Genomic DNA, 17,166 nt, shown 5'->3' on the forward strand with positions numbered 1-17,166 from the left:
GACACCACACTGGTCTCAGCCTATCCAGTGATGACTCTGCATTGTTTCTGTGAATAGAAATGTTGCTGTTGAAGCACAGGTTGCTGCAGATTCAAAAAAGCTTAGTGGACTACTTGAATCTTGGGAGAAACTCTAGTGTTTTCTCTTTAACTCCTTGCAAGTTGCTCCTCTTCCGCATCAGTCCTAATCCAGCCCTTCTGACTCCTTATAGGAATTATTCTGAATATTCTGATATCCTTCTCTCTGAGTCCTGCTCAAAAAGGTGCATTGCCTGAGAGCTGTATACCTGGCACAGGCAGGACTGTCAGTAGCTCTTCTAGGACCTGCAAGAAGCTCTGTGGATGTCTTGGTTCTGAATGATGCTTTTTCCTTTGAGCCTCCTACCAACTGTGCACGCATTTTTTGCTTCAAGGTAAGACTTCTACCAGAGGCCATGTGAAAAATAATAGATTCCTTGCTTAAGGAAGACACATAAGTAATTTCAGAGGTTGGCTGTGTGTTTCAGCACAGTTGCATTGAGATGATGGTGCTGATGAGCGTAACAACCTATTTCAATATCCCATTATCATTAATATTATATACTACCATTATGTTACTTTCTTTTAACTCAAAGCCTTGTGGAAGGATAAATGGTACCTGAAAGAACCCAGAACTAAGAATACTGGCTAATATAAAATAAATACAGTCAGACTCTGTTGTTATTTCATTGTAAGCAGAGAGCTTGGAATAGGCAGAGATATAAATTAGCAGCAGCTGATGTAAGCTGATACTTTGGGCTGAAATGCAGCCCCAAATCACTTGAGTAATTCAAGGAGCATGAGGTGCTTTGTATTTTTCCCAGGTTTATTTGCTGCTTCCTGCCTAGATGTTTTTCACTTTACTGAAGCTTTTGTAAAACAACATCATCACCTTGTTTTTCTTGTGAGTATTGCTGATGGTATTGCCACTGGGTGGTCCTTGGTGCTCAGCACTTCCACTGAGTATTGAACCTAAAAGTGGAGGCTCCTTAGCTGATCCATCTACCTTTGGATAATTAAACAAAGGGGTTGTAGGGCTTCACCATTCAGTCTGGGATCTCTGGAAAACTGTTTTCAGTGACTAACTTGTTTCACAATAGTTCACAACACAGTTTTTGGCAACAGTCCCACTTCTAGACTCTATTACAACATTGTGGCCATGATTTATTAAATGGATCAAAGAGTTTTTAATGTCTGATGTGTTTATAACCAGAGGGATATAACAGTCCTTAGCTCTCAGTTCTTCCCAGCTTCAATGAAGCAACAAAGATGCTGAGAACCAGAGACATATAAGCCTGGGCCAGAGAGATGTAAGGCTTTCTGAGACCATTTGTGTGCAGCAGGCTAGGCTGCTGTTGTATGAATACAAGGCAGCAGGTGGACGTGAAAAAGGCTGTGTTGTCATGGTTTGAAGACTTACTCAAACTGGAACTGCAGCTGGGAACTCTGTACAGCTTGGATTTTGTATAATCTTGTTTCTTGTCTGCTCATGGAACATGGCTCCTGTGTGCAGTTTCTCCTCTCAGTTCCAAGTATCATTCTGAGACCAGGTTCAGAAGTCTTTAGTGCAGAGCCCCATGACTGGACTTGCATTTGTTATAAGATGTGCTCTCACAGGAGACAATGTAGTCCTATATCCAGTGAATTTTCTCTAAGGGAAGACTAGAAAAGGCAAATGACTAACTGCATAAATTACAAAGAACAGTGCAAACTATTCTTGGTGAAAAGAGCTTGATCTGTTGCATAGGCTCCTACTTGGAACACATTAGTTATTTTCCAAGAATCCATCTATCAGGGGTAATAAAGAAACACAGCAGGTGGTATCTGTGAATGGCAAAATCAACCCTGAGAAAGTATAATTGGACTCCTGTTGCAGTTAGCTGAGGATGGAACTGTTCCAGTTGGGCAGCTGCTCTCGGATATTGCCCAGTTTCAGCAATATGGACCAGCACAGCCAGCTCTGAGCAGTTACCTCCAGCCCATGGAGAGGAAGAGGGAGCAAAGACTTGCTGACTGACTGGAGCAATAAGACAATGTATGTGTGTGAAATTACTCTGTAAAAGATTTTAAATGCTTCCTGCTAACATATGGGGAGCTCAGGGTCTAATTCACTCACCTTCTTGGGTTTAGTGATGTGGGATAATTGCTGTCCTTCAGTCGAGGAATCAAAGTATAGATTGACTTGCCCAAGCACAAACAGTGCTCTGGTGGGAAGAAATGAGCTCAGGTCTTCTGCCCACAAGACAGCCTCGTTTCTTTGCTGTCTAGTCTTGCCTGCCTGAACCATTTCAGGGTTCAGGAAGCAAGGAAAGGTACTGTGATCAATATGAGAGGTTTTACTAATTTGCTGGTTTTATTCCCTGATTTGGTTGATGAATCTCTGATAGAAGAGTAAAGCTCCAAGAGCTTTAATTCTTTTCTTCTTCCTAATGGGTTGGACTGAGTTTTGTGACCCCTTACCTTTTATAGAGATGAGGGAGTGTGTGGGAGGAAAATTTGTGTCAATCAATGTATTTAGAGGTGTTCTGCAGCTGTTCTGAAACCATGCTTCTCTGATCCCATTTCCTTGCTCCTTTAATCCCCTTTTCCTTCTTTAACCCCCTAGCTGTGTGAATAGTTCCAATCTCCACCTTGGACCTGCAGATAGATTCCAGGTCAAATATTATTATGAATAATAGGAAAAAGAGACATAAAATCCATTTAATGCATGGACATACTTGATAACAGTCCAATTACTTCTCTGAAAAGACTTGTAGGTGAGATCAATAGTAAAATGGCTTTAGTGCATTTGTGTGTGGGTATGTGATATTGCCTGGCTTCCTTTCCTGAAGAGAAGCCCTTCCTGGTGAGTATATTGGTTTAGCTGCTCTGTGTGCCTGAAGCCCTCAGCTTCAGTCTGATGCCAGGAATAAATATGGGAGGACTTTTGGGGTTTTTAATACCTGGGCATTGGCCCTTCCCAGAAACTTAATGTGAGGGGAAAAAAAAAACCAGAGGAAAAAGTAATAGGAGTTGTCTGAGGTAATAGAATAAGAGAATGACTTCTGAGTCCTGTACTTTCAGGTCTTGGTCTTTTGTAAATTGGATTTTCTGACAGCAAAGAAATAACCACACAAGCACTCCTCTTCCACATTTTAATGTAAAGATGAGTCTTTGTTATTATTGTTGCCCTGTGACTTTAAAGTGGTTGTGTTGTAACTTGCTGTTAAGAAGACAATACACTAGTTTTGACTTGTTTATCATAAGAGAGCAGATTGATGGGTACTAACTAAAACAGAATTGAAGGGCATGTGGAATAGCACGAAGTTGAAAGGAGATGGGAGGGAAGAGTTTTTGAACAAAAATCTATCGAAGGAAAAAAAGAAAGCTCTTTGCAGTAATAATTGCAGCTTTTCAGGGACACAGAACCTTTCACTCTTGTGGTCAGGTGCATGCTGGTCCTCCAAGGCAATTAAAGTACACAGGCAGAAGCTGAGGAGCTGAGTTCTGGCAGCAAGGGAATAAAACACCTGAGACCACTTCAGTCAAGGGGAAAGGAAAAACATAAGTAAAGTGAAGGGATGATCTAAAAAACAAACAACTACACCTAAATGGAAAATGCAATCATATGGCAGGTCTGCCCAGCTCCTCATGCTGCCTTCTTGCTTTGTGGGACCCATCCCAGTGTGTGGAAGACTGGGGAATGATCACGAGGAGGGCCAGCCACCACCAGAAGGTGGAAGCCATGCTACAGAAGTCAACTGGGAGAAGAGAAGTGCCCCAACAGCACAGTGCAGCGACTCTAAGAAATCCATCTGATGCAACTCCTGCTATCCCACTCATCTTCATAAGGGCTTGTAGAGATGTTTAGGTATCATGTGTCAATTAAAATGTGAAAATGCATGAGGAAACGATGAGTAGGTAATGAGAACTTGGATATTTGGTATCAGTTCACTTCTAATGAGCAACTATTCTCTGTTGCTCTTTACAATAGTTAGCACTGAGTAAGAATGTGTGCTACTTCATAAGAGGGCCTGTTGTGTACTCCAGAATGGTTCATTTTGTGGCTTTTTTTTCCCTTTTCTTTCATGTTTTATTATAGTTGGGGAGATAAAGGAAATTTCTTAGAAAAATAAAGAAAAAGGCAGACTTTGTTCTTGTAGGATAATGACTTCCTTACATTTATTAATCTTTAAACAAATGTTTTTACAAAGGAGTGGGGTCTTTTGTTTTGGGTTTTTCAGTTGATTGGTGGTTTGAGTTTTTTCTGTAATCTTTTCATCATATCACTGCTTCTTGTGGCTGAATCACCATCAAAGGACTTCAGGATTCTTCCTTACTTTAATATTGTTTTGTAACTACATTTTCCTTCTTCAACATGCATTTCTGAGAACCCAGAAAAGTTCTTGGGGTAAACACTGTGGGCCAGAACCTTGTGTAGTACACCTGGAGCGATGGGCAGGGAGATAAGGAGATGACTGCATGTATGTATTTGAGTTTATGCCTGTAGAAATGATAATCACACTTGCCTTTCAACTAGTAGTAAGTTGGCTCATTCTCATCTAATTGTAATGTGACCATCCAAATAATGCACTTGTTGTGAATCCCAGAGGATTTTGTGCATGATGGTCTTCCCCCTATCCCCATGGCATTAATAATGCAGTAGGGGTATGTACTTCCTTCTTGAGACTCTTCTTTTTCTGTACAGCATGCAGCATTTTTGGTTTGTTTGCTTTCTTGTTTGTCCTTTTTTCCCTGTGGCTTTCCATTCATAATTTGCAAACTGGAATAACTTTGCTTTAAACCACTGTCAGGACTGAATTGATGCACATGAGCATTCTTGGTGGCATTTTTGACCAGGTGCACTCGTAAGAGTCCACAGGAATGCTGTGGACTCCTTTCAGCTCATCCCTGGTGTCTCTGAGGAAGATAAAAACCAGAAACAAAAAGCCAGTCTCTAATGTGGATGGTGGGGATGTCTGAAACCAATGAATGCATTGCAAACTGTGGATGTTCATCTCTGTTTATCTGACTCATTGCAAGACCTGATTCCCACAGGATGGAGTAGAGGCCAGGAGTTTTCTCAGGGCATGAAAGGAAATTGGTCCAGTTAATAGCAAAGAAATCCATAAAGGTGGAATAAATGCATAGAAATATCTAAGCTGGGAAGTTGCTGAGATGAAAGTAGAAGGAAAGAGGAATTGCTGAGGAAATGCCTCTTCTTTGGGCATTCAATAGTGGCTTCAGGTGAAAGGAAGCATATTTAGAACAATGAACTCTTGATCTGACTAAGTAAAGTACTTAATGTTTAAATAGTAGGTCAACCAGTCCAAGTACAGTCTCTACTATCCAAACAGTGTTGCTCTCTCTTGAGATTTCTCTTTCAAAACACTGAATGACCAGCTAGGATGTCATAAGCACTGGTGGGAGTAGCTGTGTCTGTTTCTCTTGAAAATAATGCAGAACAATGAGTCCTGCCTCCTATTTCTTCCCCAAATCAGGTCATAATCTTAAAAGTGCTGCTCCTGTTCCATGCAGGGCTGCACTCAGGAGGGAGAAGGGGAGGTAGCAGCCAGTGGATTGCCTTTACATAGAGGTGCTCCCAGGATGCTCAGTACAACAATTCATGTAGAGATAGAAGCAGCATCAAATGCCATCAGGCAATGCCAAAGCAATACTAAGAATTATTCATATTTAGATTAATCAGTGACGGATTTCATTGCTAAGTTGCCATTTGGCTTTAGTTAACAGAGGAATAATATGAGGCCAAAAGAGAAAACCACAGCTGAAAAGGTTTCTTTTATTAAAGAAGCTCTGGATAGACTGAGACAAGTTGCTTTAAATGCATCATTCCAAGAAATAGAACAGTGTTAACTTTTACATTTTAAGTGTCTAATAATTGTATGCTTTAGTGAATTGAATAGAACACAAGTGTAAACAGTACTTGGGTCACCCAATTATCAGATTTTTTTGTTTTTGTTGGTTTTTTTTTTCCATTAAATGTAAAAACTTCAGGATATAGGTAGCCAACTGCTATAGGTAAGGAGTAAAATAATCTTTAATGTAAAATACATATTTGTGTGCCTAAAGGGGAAAATGCTCTTTTTCAAGGACTCTTATAAGCAGAAGAGAATGTGTTTAATTCAATAGGTTGTTCAAACTCTCACCCTGAGATGACCAATTCCTAAACATCTTTGGAAACTCAAGTGGCTTGAATAGATTAGTTGTTCTTGCACCTTTTACCTCAAAATTCTTTTGAGAAAATCTGAGCTGCTATAGAAGCCCTCAAGAAGCCAATGGAATCACTGAATAAAAATGGAAATGGGACTTCTGGGCTTAGCACAATAGAAATAAACATAATGTGAACTTCTGTATCTCTCTTGAGTTCTTAACTTTACTGGAATGAAAAACTGAGGTGTTCTGGCACAGGCTGCAGTATGTGTACCTATGGGGAAATGGAAAAGAGAGAAGAAATTGTGAAAGAGAACTGGAAAGTATGAAAAATACAACAGTATGAAAGTGTCTATAAATTTTCTTGATGTCTGAATAAAAAGTGAGAAGAAGATACCTCTTGTGTAAGGGGAGACTTCTCTACATAACTGGTTAAACTTTTTCCTGCTTGATAACTTATTGCAGTAAAGCACAAGAGGCTTTGAAAGAAAAGGATGTATGTGCAGGGGAATTTATAGCCTTCCACAAAACAGATGAAAGTAGTATTGCATTCCTATTTTTCTCTGCACTTCAGTTTAAGAATGTCCCTTAAACCACAGCTGATGAAGTCCAATCCCTTTCATTTTCATCTGGGAAGAAAGTTAAACAACGGGTCTCAAATTAGAGGGGTTATGTATATGCCAGGATGGTGTACTTGGTATCTTGCTAAAAAATAACTAATTTGTTGTTTTAGTTTTGCAATTAGAGTATAACTTTATTTAAAAATGCATCTCTAAGTATTCATTTGGCTGGAAGGTGGATGGGGTGGAGAGAGATGTAGTCCTCTGAGTGCTATTTTCCATAATAATTTATACAGTTCCAAAGACTTTTTGGAATTTTTACAGGAATGAAGTTAAGCACAGATTTCTTGACAGGTTTCCATTGTTGTGCTGTTGTGATTTCTTAAATAGTTTGAGCTTGTTAATCAGAAATGGAGATGTGAATATAAAGATGTGGGTGTTAAGGAGATCTTTATTTGACTTTAAGACCATGAAATTGTTAGTAATTCTGCTTTTCATATATTTGTTTGCATGCTGTGCTGTTTTGTCTCAAAACTGAATTCCATCAGATCAGAAAGCACATTTCCTTGGTTTGCAGGATTTGTCTTTCATTAGTTTTGGTATGTCTTAGTATTTATGAAGATGACAATGCCAGTAGGAACATTAGATTACAAAGGTAATTCTGAAAAGGTCAGCAGGTCTGACATGCAATTTGTCTTGTTCCATTAGGCTTTATATTGATGTCCTGTCTGTCTAACCAGTATGGTAATCACTCCAAATATAAATGATGTGTGGGCAATTATTTTATGGTTTTGTTTGAAAAACAGTCTGAACAGCTCCAGTGACAAAGATAATAAATGTTTAAGCTACAGTGTGTGCTTCTGTGTTGGCTTTGATCATTAGGTCCTGTTGTCTACCTGATTTAAGGATTTAATAGGCAAAACAAGTGTCCAGCTGTGGCATCTGTGTATAAGTTAAGAAATACTGTCTGGTTTTCATTACTTACCTGAATGGACACATCCAAAATCAACCCAAAATGCTTGAGGCATGCTCACTACATCTTATTAATCTAATGCCTGTTGCTATGATTCAGCATCATATTGCAAAAGTCAAAATATATTGACCTGTATGATCCTCCAAAATACTTGCTCTGCATATTTACTACATGTCTGATGCTGTTCAGAATATGAAGAGCAACTGTCTACACTGATTTGCTAGAAGAAATAAAGGAAGGATAAGTGTCTTAAGTTTAAATAAAATAGGTGTTCAGCAAACAATTCAAGAGAATTAGAAATTAAAATCCAATCAATTTCAATTATCTATCATGGCTTGCTAGTATCCAAGGATTTTCTTCATTTGCTTTAACTTTGCTTTCCAACAACTCTGAAATTAAATTGGAAATTATGAGAAAGAGCGGGATGTGATTTGCTTTCACAGCACCTGCCTGATTATTCCAGGGAATGGTCTTTCTTCATCTTAATGGAACAGGAATACTCATTTATAATTTTACAGTGCAAAAGGACATTGCAGGAATTCAAGTAAATTGAATTAAATCTTTTGAAAGTATACTCTTTGCTAGTCCAAATGCTACTAAGAAATGTAGGAGCAATTAGAACAAACAACTGTCCTTAAATATTTCAAATAATCCTTAAAACTAGTTAAAGTTTGAAACTCCTTTAATGGCCTATTACTTCTGCAGTGCCATTGAAAGTGTGTCTTAATCCTCTTTTAACATTAATTTTGGAGTCCTTTCTCTTTTCAGTGGCTATAGTATTGATATTATTTATCAAGTGACAGAAATATATGCATTTGCTTTTTCTTTATATTTCTATAATAGTGATTCAAGTATTTAGGTATTTTAAAACTGCTCTAAGTATTGTCCTCTTCTATTAAAGCCCTTTTATTCACAACTTATTTACCTCACTCTAATGTGGCTCTCAAGAATGCAAGCCTGGCTTCCAGGGGGGCCTTCTTTGACCCAGCTTGTACAACATAGTTTTGGAAGTGTCAGACAAAAGAAGAAAAATAACACTTCTCTTGGAGTAGAGACATTGCTGGTGTCTGAGATGAGATGGTGTCCTGGATTACACAGAGGCTTTTTTCCTTGTTTTTCTTGGAAATATTGAAGCCTGAACAGTAATTACTAGATGAGGCTAAAAAGGTGCTATGCTCCTTGATGGAAACTGGCTCTAGGAATTCACATTTCTCGTACTTTGCATAAGGAACTGAGAAAGAGACTATTTGCTCGTACCTTAAGTAGTCCTGAAATGTGTGGAAATATATAGACTATGTCCCATATCCCTTTGTAACTGCACAGGGTGCAATGCTGCTCAGGAGACGCCAGCTCTGCTCCTGCTGTCCAAAAGCTTTGCAACATCAGGTCAAACTTCTTAAATGTTATGGGTGCCTCAGCACTAATTACTTAAGAAAAAACACTGAAAAAGTGTCCCTGTGTAGACAAAAATAACAGATCAAAAGGTGAAGAATGTTCTTTAAAACTCCTGCTGTAATTGTCTGTGCTGCCCTTGACTTCAGGAATCAAAGTAAGCAGTTGAGGATGAGTGTTCAAATACTACCAAGATCCACTTGTGAAGTAGAAAGTAGTAGTATTTAGTGAACTCAGTGGGTCTTGCTGCTCTGCAAGCATGTCAGAGCTTTGAGTAGATCAGAAAAGGGACTATGAAAATATTCAGTGATGAGGAAAGGTGGCCTTGTGAGGAATACTGGGGAGCTGCTTCTGGTTATAACCAGTCTAGGGAGACAATCCAGCATAACTGCCTTTATGGAGGGAATACATCTGGACCTAAAGCCTTACTTTAGTCAAGCAAAACTTTAACTAGAACTTGGCCTTGGGAAGCTGATCCAAGGCAAGTCTGGTATGTCTAAACAAAAAGAACAGTCTACTACCCTCTTCTCTCTCTCAAAGTGGTTAAGATTATTCCAAGGGCTAAAATAATAAACATTAAAACCCCCTTTTGAAGAGATAAATGAGTAACTTATTTTGTGTTTGGCTTTTACTGACTCTGGCATCCTGAAGAAGAAAGATTGTAAGGTTTACATTAATAAGAAAATTACAAACGTAACCAAAATGGATAAGTAGCTGAATGGTCTTTCTCCCCTACCACACCACTTTGAAACAGAAGCCAATTCTGAAAAATATATTTGAGGATCTTTTAGGGTATTTTAGTAGAATGAAGGGGCTACTTCTTTATGTCTTATAAGGCAGAAGGAATATCCACCCCTCCTGAATTTTAATTATTTTGAATTTTGTATTCACATAGTTTGTGCATCCTGGAAAAAAATCACATGGTTCTAGATATCCTGAAGATATTAGAAAGGCTTTACTGAGTCCCAGGTGTCTGGCATTAGTCTGTCCATTTGTTCTACAAAGAGAGATTTAACTCAGAAAGGGACTGCAGGATGTGCATCCACCTGCTGACACCCCTCCCTCTTTTTCTGGGACCAGGCTTAGAACAGGAGGCACATCAGACATGATTCTGCACCTGCTGAATGACAGAAGCTGGCAGCCCTGCAAGTCCTGGCACACATGCAGCAAGGCTAAGGAAGCTTGGGAGGAGTCTGGCTCTCAAGGCATGCCCTCATGCAGTACAGGCCACATTTCTGGGAGGTGTGGTCCACAGCAGAGCACTCCAGTGCATTGTGCAAGGGCTCTCCTGAACGGGGGAAGACTCAGGGGGTGTTGAGATGTGGATCTGGCATGGCCTCCCCAGCCCCTTCACTTGCATTGCAGGGACAGGCTGTTCACCAGAGACAGGAGCTGGCAAGATGTGTGGGGTTGAAACACCACACTGGTTGGAATTTTCTGGTAAAACCACACTTCAGCCTTGGTTCAATGAAAGGTGTATGCGACATTCACATCCTCTAAACAGAGAAAGACATAATTTTCTCTCTTGGGTTTTTTTCCAGGAGAAGCACAGAGAGAAGAGGAGAAAACAATTCTTATATCTGTTCTCTACTCCTGTTGTTTTTGCTCAAGTGGAATATGTTAGGAAGATTGTTTACCTGAAATGATTTGTCAATTAGATTCTGCTGAGATTGTTTTATTTCCTTAACCAGTTGGGAAAAAGCTGTGCCTGAATGTCTGGAGACAGTCACAGGTTTTTCTTTAGTATTCTTTAGTATCTCTTTAGTATAGTTATAATATAGTATTATTGCAATATAGTATAGTTTGGATAAAGCAATTGTTCAGCATTCTGAATCAATAGAGTCAAATACCAATCATTTTCCTTTGTTAGGGGTGCCCTGATACTACAGGTGTATTCTAGGGGAACAGACATTTGATGAGGTCTCTAATGAAAATGATAGCAAATGCTTCACTCCATGATGAAAGTAGTTCTCTGATGAAGTTTTTAATTCATTTAGCAGTTGACAAAGATACCACAGCATCTCAGCATTCTGTGGGATCACCTGCGCCTGGAATGTGCACCCTGAGCTAAAGGCAGTATGAGATAAAAGTTTTGGCAGAGGAGTCTCTCAGCACTTTGTGTGTCTGACAGCTCAGCTCTTTGCACGTGGGGCATGTCACACCTGCTCTGGGATGGCTTATGCCAAGAGGTGTAATGACTGCTGTTACCATTCTTTGCAAAGGATACCCAGGTAGGAAGGTTCCTTGATTTTGAACACTGACCTAAATTTCTGTGATCAAAAAAAATAAATCTATTTTAGTATAGAAGCAGCAACAACAATGCACAAGCCCATATAGGTGGTATTGGACAGCAGTTTGATGCAGTGACAAGTCTCAAGTTGTAGTATAATAATAAAGGAAAAGTGAAAAAATCCTGAACCTGACCCATATATGTAGTTGATATATATAAAATTTCTATGCTACTGACACAGGATTAATAATCAAGACCTTTATATTAACTGTAACTAAAATTATGACAATTCAAATGATGACAGTTCAATTAGCTCAGCTAATTAGCTCAGGGCCAAACTGAGATGCTGCCTCTGAGCCCCTGAATCTGTGCTGCTGTGATGGACTTCAGAGGTGTTTTTCCTGTTTGTCTGGTTTAGCTTAGCCAATGATTGTGCATCGTGTGGGGAATAATTTTTTCTTCAGTAAGATACCTGGGGTCAGAGGGCCAAATGTGCACAGGAAACACTTGAAGGACTGCTTAGACTCTAGCTGTCCAAACTGGTATTCAATTTTTGTCATTACCATGCTGTAGCAAGTAAAATTTTTGTTAGATTAGAAGCCAAGAAAATAGGCTAATTGTTAGTATTTTCATTATTTACTCTTTCTACTTACACCATGGCTTCTTAAAAGTTGTTTTTTTCCATTAGAATTTACCTGTATTTGTGTTAGTGGTCTAATATACTTGGTAGCTTCAAGCTTTTCAATAGGAGCCACTCCAACATTATCATTCTTTTTGTAGGAAAATATCTTGTGTTTTTTTTGAAATTATCTCTATTTAGACAATTATATACATGCCCTACTTAGATGGTGCAGCAGTTTAATTAAATAATAAATCTGGTTTAATTTCCAGAATTCCACATGCATCTTCTAAGTCTCAGATAAAGTTTTTCTGCAAGAGAAAATTCATGGCTTCTGGAATGAAGCCTTTTCTGCCAGAAAGACTAAGTCTGTATCTTAATGGATACCTTACTGCTTGGTGTACTCTCTTGTTGGGCAACAAGTCAGACAAAGGAAATGCCTGTGCTATTAAATAACACAAGCCCATGACACAGGTGTGAGCTTTGGGTCACAGCCACCAGTGACCCAATTTTCACAGAATCACGGGATGGGTCAGGTTGGAAAGGACCAGAGGGGGTCACCTGGTCCAACCTCTCCTCCCTGCTCAAGCTGGATCATCCCAGAGCACAGGGCACAGGATGGCTTCCAGTTGTAAATATGATCTCTGGTAACCTCTGGGGTCTACAGCAGCCCAGAACAATTCCACGTGGAAATCCCTTTCATTGATACTTCCAAATATGAGCTATGGATGGGTGACAGTGCAATTGAGGCCCTACAGCTTTCATGACCCAGGACTCAGTGGCATTTTCTCTGCCAGTGCCTCCCCTTGGCATATAGCTGGTGGGCCACTTGGGACCAGGATGCACAATGTACTCAGTGATGTACTTAGAGACATGGAAAGATAATTGCTGATTTTACTTTTAACTGCTGACTTCTGTCAGTCAACTTCTATTTAATTCATTATTGCTTGGCCTGGAAAATGGGCTATCCACAAGTGTGTGGATAGCCCTCTTCTATGAGGCTAGGAATTCTAGAGAGGAAATAATTTAGGATCCCAGAACTGTATACCAAAATGTTTGAGAGATGGACCAAGCACAAAGACAATGCTCCATTGGGTTGTCCCTGTCACCAGACACGACCCTACCACCCAGTTTGGCAGCAGAATCCTGAGCACAGCCGTAGGGAGATGTGGTTTCTGTGCTTGCTCTCCATGGCTGAAAAAATCCTCAGGGATTAATACAAGGGAAGAAGTTCCTGGCTCCATTACTGGAACAGCTCCCTGGGAACCATGGAGAAAGTTGCTCATACTGACACAAACTACCTTTGTGATGTGACCAGGTCCTGCTCAGAGAGAACAGGCTCTTCTGGGAGATGGAGCACTTTGGTGAGGGATGTGGATGTTGGCATCTCCTGAGACATGAGCACCTTGCCCAGCTGGGCGGTGTGGATATATTTGACTATGTGGGACTGAAGCTCCAGGCTGCTGAAACAGAAACCAGGAAGGATGGAATGCCTCCTTTTTACTTACCTGACCCTGTGAACGACTGCATGATATCTATTCAAATAGCAGCTACATATGCTTTTGTTTCTGCCTCCTTTGTGGTGATGAAATAGATCTTCAAAAGTTTGTTTTGTAAAGAGAAGCCATTAAAAGCTGAGCCACAGCCATTCAGCTGGGGAGTTGTAGAAATTATTCCTGCTGGGATGCTGGCAGGTGATTGCGTAGGGGGAGCATGAGTAGAGAGGTGGTAGCAGCTCATGCATGAACAGACAGGAGGGGATAAGAATGTAGATCCGCAGTTACAGCAGTGGACAACAGGACTCATGAAAAAGGAAGAGTTAACAGAATGGACTGTCAGCATGGATGTGATTTATTCCATGCTTATAGCACTGTGGGAAGGAAAGGCACAGGCAGAGGAAGGGCTGTGTTTAGGGAGGGAGGAGGTGAATGCTGCTAAGTACTTGTGAAGGTTTTGATGGAAATAGGCATTATCCAAATTACCACCTTCAGCTCTGGAATTAGAAGAGGCAGACGAGTGTGCAGGGCCATCTGTGCCTGAGGGGCCAGGCAGTGTGTGTGGGCACTGAGGGCTGGGCCCTGCTGGGATCCCTCTCTCTGCCATGAGGATGCTCAGCAGCCATTTGGGTTGCACAGCAGGAAATGGCACTTTGAACACTGTTGGTATTGATGCCTCTCAGTGTCCAACACCTTGTGGTCCACCAGCTGGACACACACTCCACTGGTGGTCATTGGAAACTGGACTTATGTCCAATGGTCAAGGGGGAAAGCAGCATTTTTTATTTTACAGTATATGGAGAGCATTCCCAGAAACTACCTCTAATTCCAGGCAGGAAGGGCACATTTTAGAAGCACTGCTGTTGTCCCAAAAAAATTAATCTGCCATGGAGCCCCTAACTGAGGGCAGCTTGCCTGCCTTCGGCCTGAAGATTGAGGCAGGACTACAGATGGGCAGTATGAAGCATGGATAGCTGTCTGATAACCATATGGAGCAAATGCTGGGATAGGGAGATTATCCCTGGCAGACAGCAGGATGTTGTCACACCTGGTGCCCAGCACAGATTTCCAGCCTGCAAGCATGGAACAAGGTGTACTGGAAGGTTTCATACCCTGCTGCCTGCTTCTGGAGTGTAACCACCACTGAGGTTGTGGGGATTAATAAGGGCCAAATCGTGTCAGAGCTCTGAGCCAGGGCTGGCTACCAAGGATTTGTAACTTGGATGCAATGGCTGTTTCAGGAGTGACTTTCAGCTGATTCAGTGGATATGAATCAGTCTGTGCTATTTGGCCTTGGAGCCCAAAGGTCCTTAGCCTTCTTTTCATCAATATAAACAAATTTGTCTAGGCTTACTGAGCTGGCTCTCAGCTTTTTATCTACTCTTCAGCTGGACCTCAAAATTTCCATTCTCAGTGCTGTAACTACATGTCTTTGAGCAAGTGTACAAAACTTGTGGAGTGTAAAAGAATAAGAAAAGAGCAGGTAATAAGGAAAGGGAATTTGTGAAATTATTAACTTGTCAGTTTAACATCAATTAAGAGGAAAAATTCTGGAATGGAAAAAATCAAACCATCTGTAACCTCTTGGAAAAACATCAAAGAGCTGAGTAGCTGCCAACGTGGTCCATTTGTTCAACCCAGTTCCCTTCTGTGACTGAGTACTTGCCAATGGATAAAGGAGGCACATTAGATGTCACATTTTGAGATTAGTAGAGCTTTTGCTACTCCCTTGCATCACACTTTTGTAAATACATAAATTCAATTATGAGACGAAAAGCCAAATGACTTGGATAATCATGCTCAGAAAATTGATGATACCTGAAATGAGTTTTCACAGGGTCTTTTTAATGCAATAGGGAGTTGGCCTACTACTTAAGAGCCTTAGCTGGAGGCAAGCAGACTGGCTTTACTATTAAGCTAGTCCTCTAGTCTTGATAAAGCATAGAATCAGAAATAAGGATAGGATTTAGAATCACAGAATGGTTTGGGTTTGGAAGGAACCTTTAAAAGCGACCAAGTCCAAACCTCCTGCAATAAGCAGGCACATCTTCACCTAGAGCAGGTTGCTCAAAGCCCCATCCAACCTGACCTCGAATATTTCCAGAGACAAGACACATGCAACTTCTCTGGGGAACCTGTTCCAATGCCTCTCCTCCCTTGTCATAAAAATATTCTTCCTTATGTCTATTATAGACTCATAGAATATCCTGAGTTGGGAGGGCCCCACAAGGATCATAGAAGGTCAGCTCCTGGCTGCACAGGACCACAGCAAGGGAGCATTGTCCATGTGCTTCTTGTCCAGCCCTCTGGTCATTTTTGTGGCTCTCCTCTGGACCAGTCCAACAGGTCCATACCTTCCTTGTGCTGGGTTCTTCAGAGCTGGATGCAGCACTGCAGGTGGGGTCTCACCAGAGTGGAACAGAGGGGCAGAATCCCCCCTCACCTGCTGCCCACAGTGCTTTGGATGCAGCCCAGGACACGTTTGGCTTTCTGGGCTGGGAGTGCCATGGCTGGGCCAGGTCCATCTCTCAGCCTAGGTCCTTCCCAGCAGGGCTGCCCTCAGTTCCTTCTCCCACCAGCTGTGTTGACACCAGGCACTGTCCTGACATAGGTTCAGCACCTTGCATTTCAGAGAGGGAAGAGTGAGGTGTTAAAATCTTTTGAGACCAAACATGTGATGAGTGGCTCGGAAGGCTTCCTGGAAAATGAGATGGGGAATCATGGGACTGAAGATGTTATATGACTCAGAAGAACAATGGTGGTTTTATCTGGCATGAGAAGGAAGCAAATGTTGTATCAATAAACATTTGTATTGCCAGCAAAATACAGAATGTACTCCCAGTCTGCTCAACATTATTGAGGCCTTATTTGTAGTGATATGTCCAGTACTCTTCAGAGAATATGGACTCCCTGGAGATTTTCTGGCAGAGGAAGGCTGGAGTGATCACCTGGTTTAGAACTGAAGAGAAGAATGTAACAAGTCAAATAAAAGCTGTTGTGAATCTGTTCTTCAACAAGCCTGTGATACACAGGATGGTAACTTTTGCAGTGGTTTAGAATCATATAAAGGAAGGTCCTTGTGTATTTTCATTTCCTTTCTTTAGGTAACTGGGAAAACTGTCAAACACTGTGATGGGTTGCTGGAAGAGTCTGGGGCACCTTTGTTTTGAAGACCTCACAGAAGCTTCGAGGCTTAGTCTTAGTATTTTGTCTGTTTTATGAAGAACTAGTTATTGAAAAATTTTCATTGTAACACTGTTTAGGTTATATAAGGGCCAAAAGCCTAAAATATTAAGTAATATTTCTTGTCAAGATATCAGGAGTCTTCCTGGCTGAATTTTAATCTGGGTTAGGAGAGCAAAACCTTCAGCCAGAGAGAAGCAAATGAAATGGGAGAATCCCAAGTTTGGGACCATGCTTTTACTTTAGGCAAGAGGAGAGAGCCTTGGAAATTCTAGCAATCCAGCCTGCCTCATGCTATTTGCCACCTTACATCCTGAAAAAACAGTTCCAGATCTTACTGAACTATTGTACACTCTCTGACTCTTTGTATAGAGCTGCATCACATATGTGAGGAGCAAAATAAGGAGCACCTGTGCAGTGTAACGTTGGGGGATAGAATGTCAGAGAACAGAGATAGTGCAGAAGGCAGTCTCACCCCTGAGGAGTTGCAGCTGTACAAATTACCAAAGATTAGGAGCAGGCCTGCCCTTAATAGGCCCTAGCTGT

The 17,166-nt window shown here is 41.0% G+C and overlaps 2 long non-coding RNA genes across 2 annotated transcripts; one reads left to right on the forward strand and one right to left on the reverse strand.

Moving 5' to 3' along the window:
* Positions 1 to 767: 767 nt before the first annotated feature.
* Positions 768 to 2,478, reverse strand: LOC135299567 (uncharacterized). Its single transcript, XR_010361529.1, has 2 exons — positions 2,134 to 2,478; positions 768 to 1,679 (listed from the first exon to the last, which is right to left on the reverse strand). It is a non-coding gene; the product is annotated as an uncharacterized LOC135299567 (long non-coding RNA).
* On the forward strand, positions 2,279 to 7,581 carry LOC135299568 (uncharacterized). The gene is made up of 3 exons (XR_010361530.1): positions 2,279 to 2,671; positions 2,766 to 2,862; positions 3,632 to 7,581. It is a non-coding gene; the product is annotated as an uncharacterized LOC135299568 (long non-coding RNA).
* The last annotated feature ends 9,585 nt before the right edge of the window (positions 7,582 to 17,166 follow it).

Source organism: Passer domesticus, chromosome 4, assembly GCF_036417665.1.
Source record: "Passer domesticus isolate bPasDom1 chromosome 4, bPasDom1.hap1, whole genome shotgun sequence".
Taxonomy (NCBI): Eukaryota; Metazoa; Chordata; class Aves; order Passeriformes; family Passeridae; genus Passer; species Passer domesticus.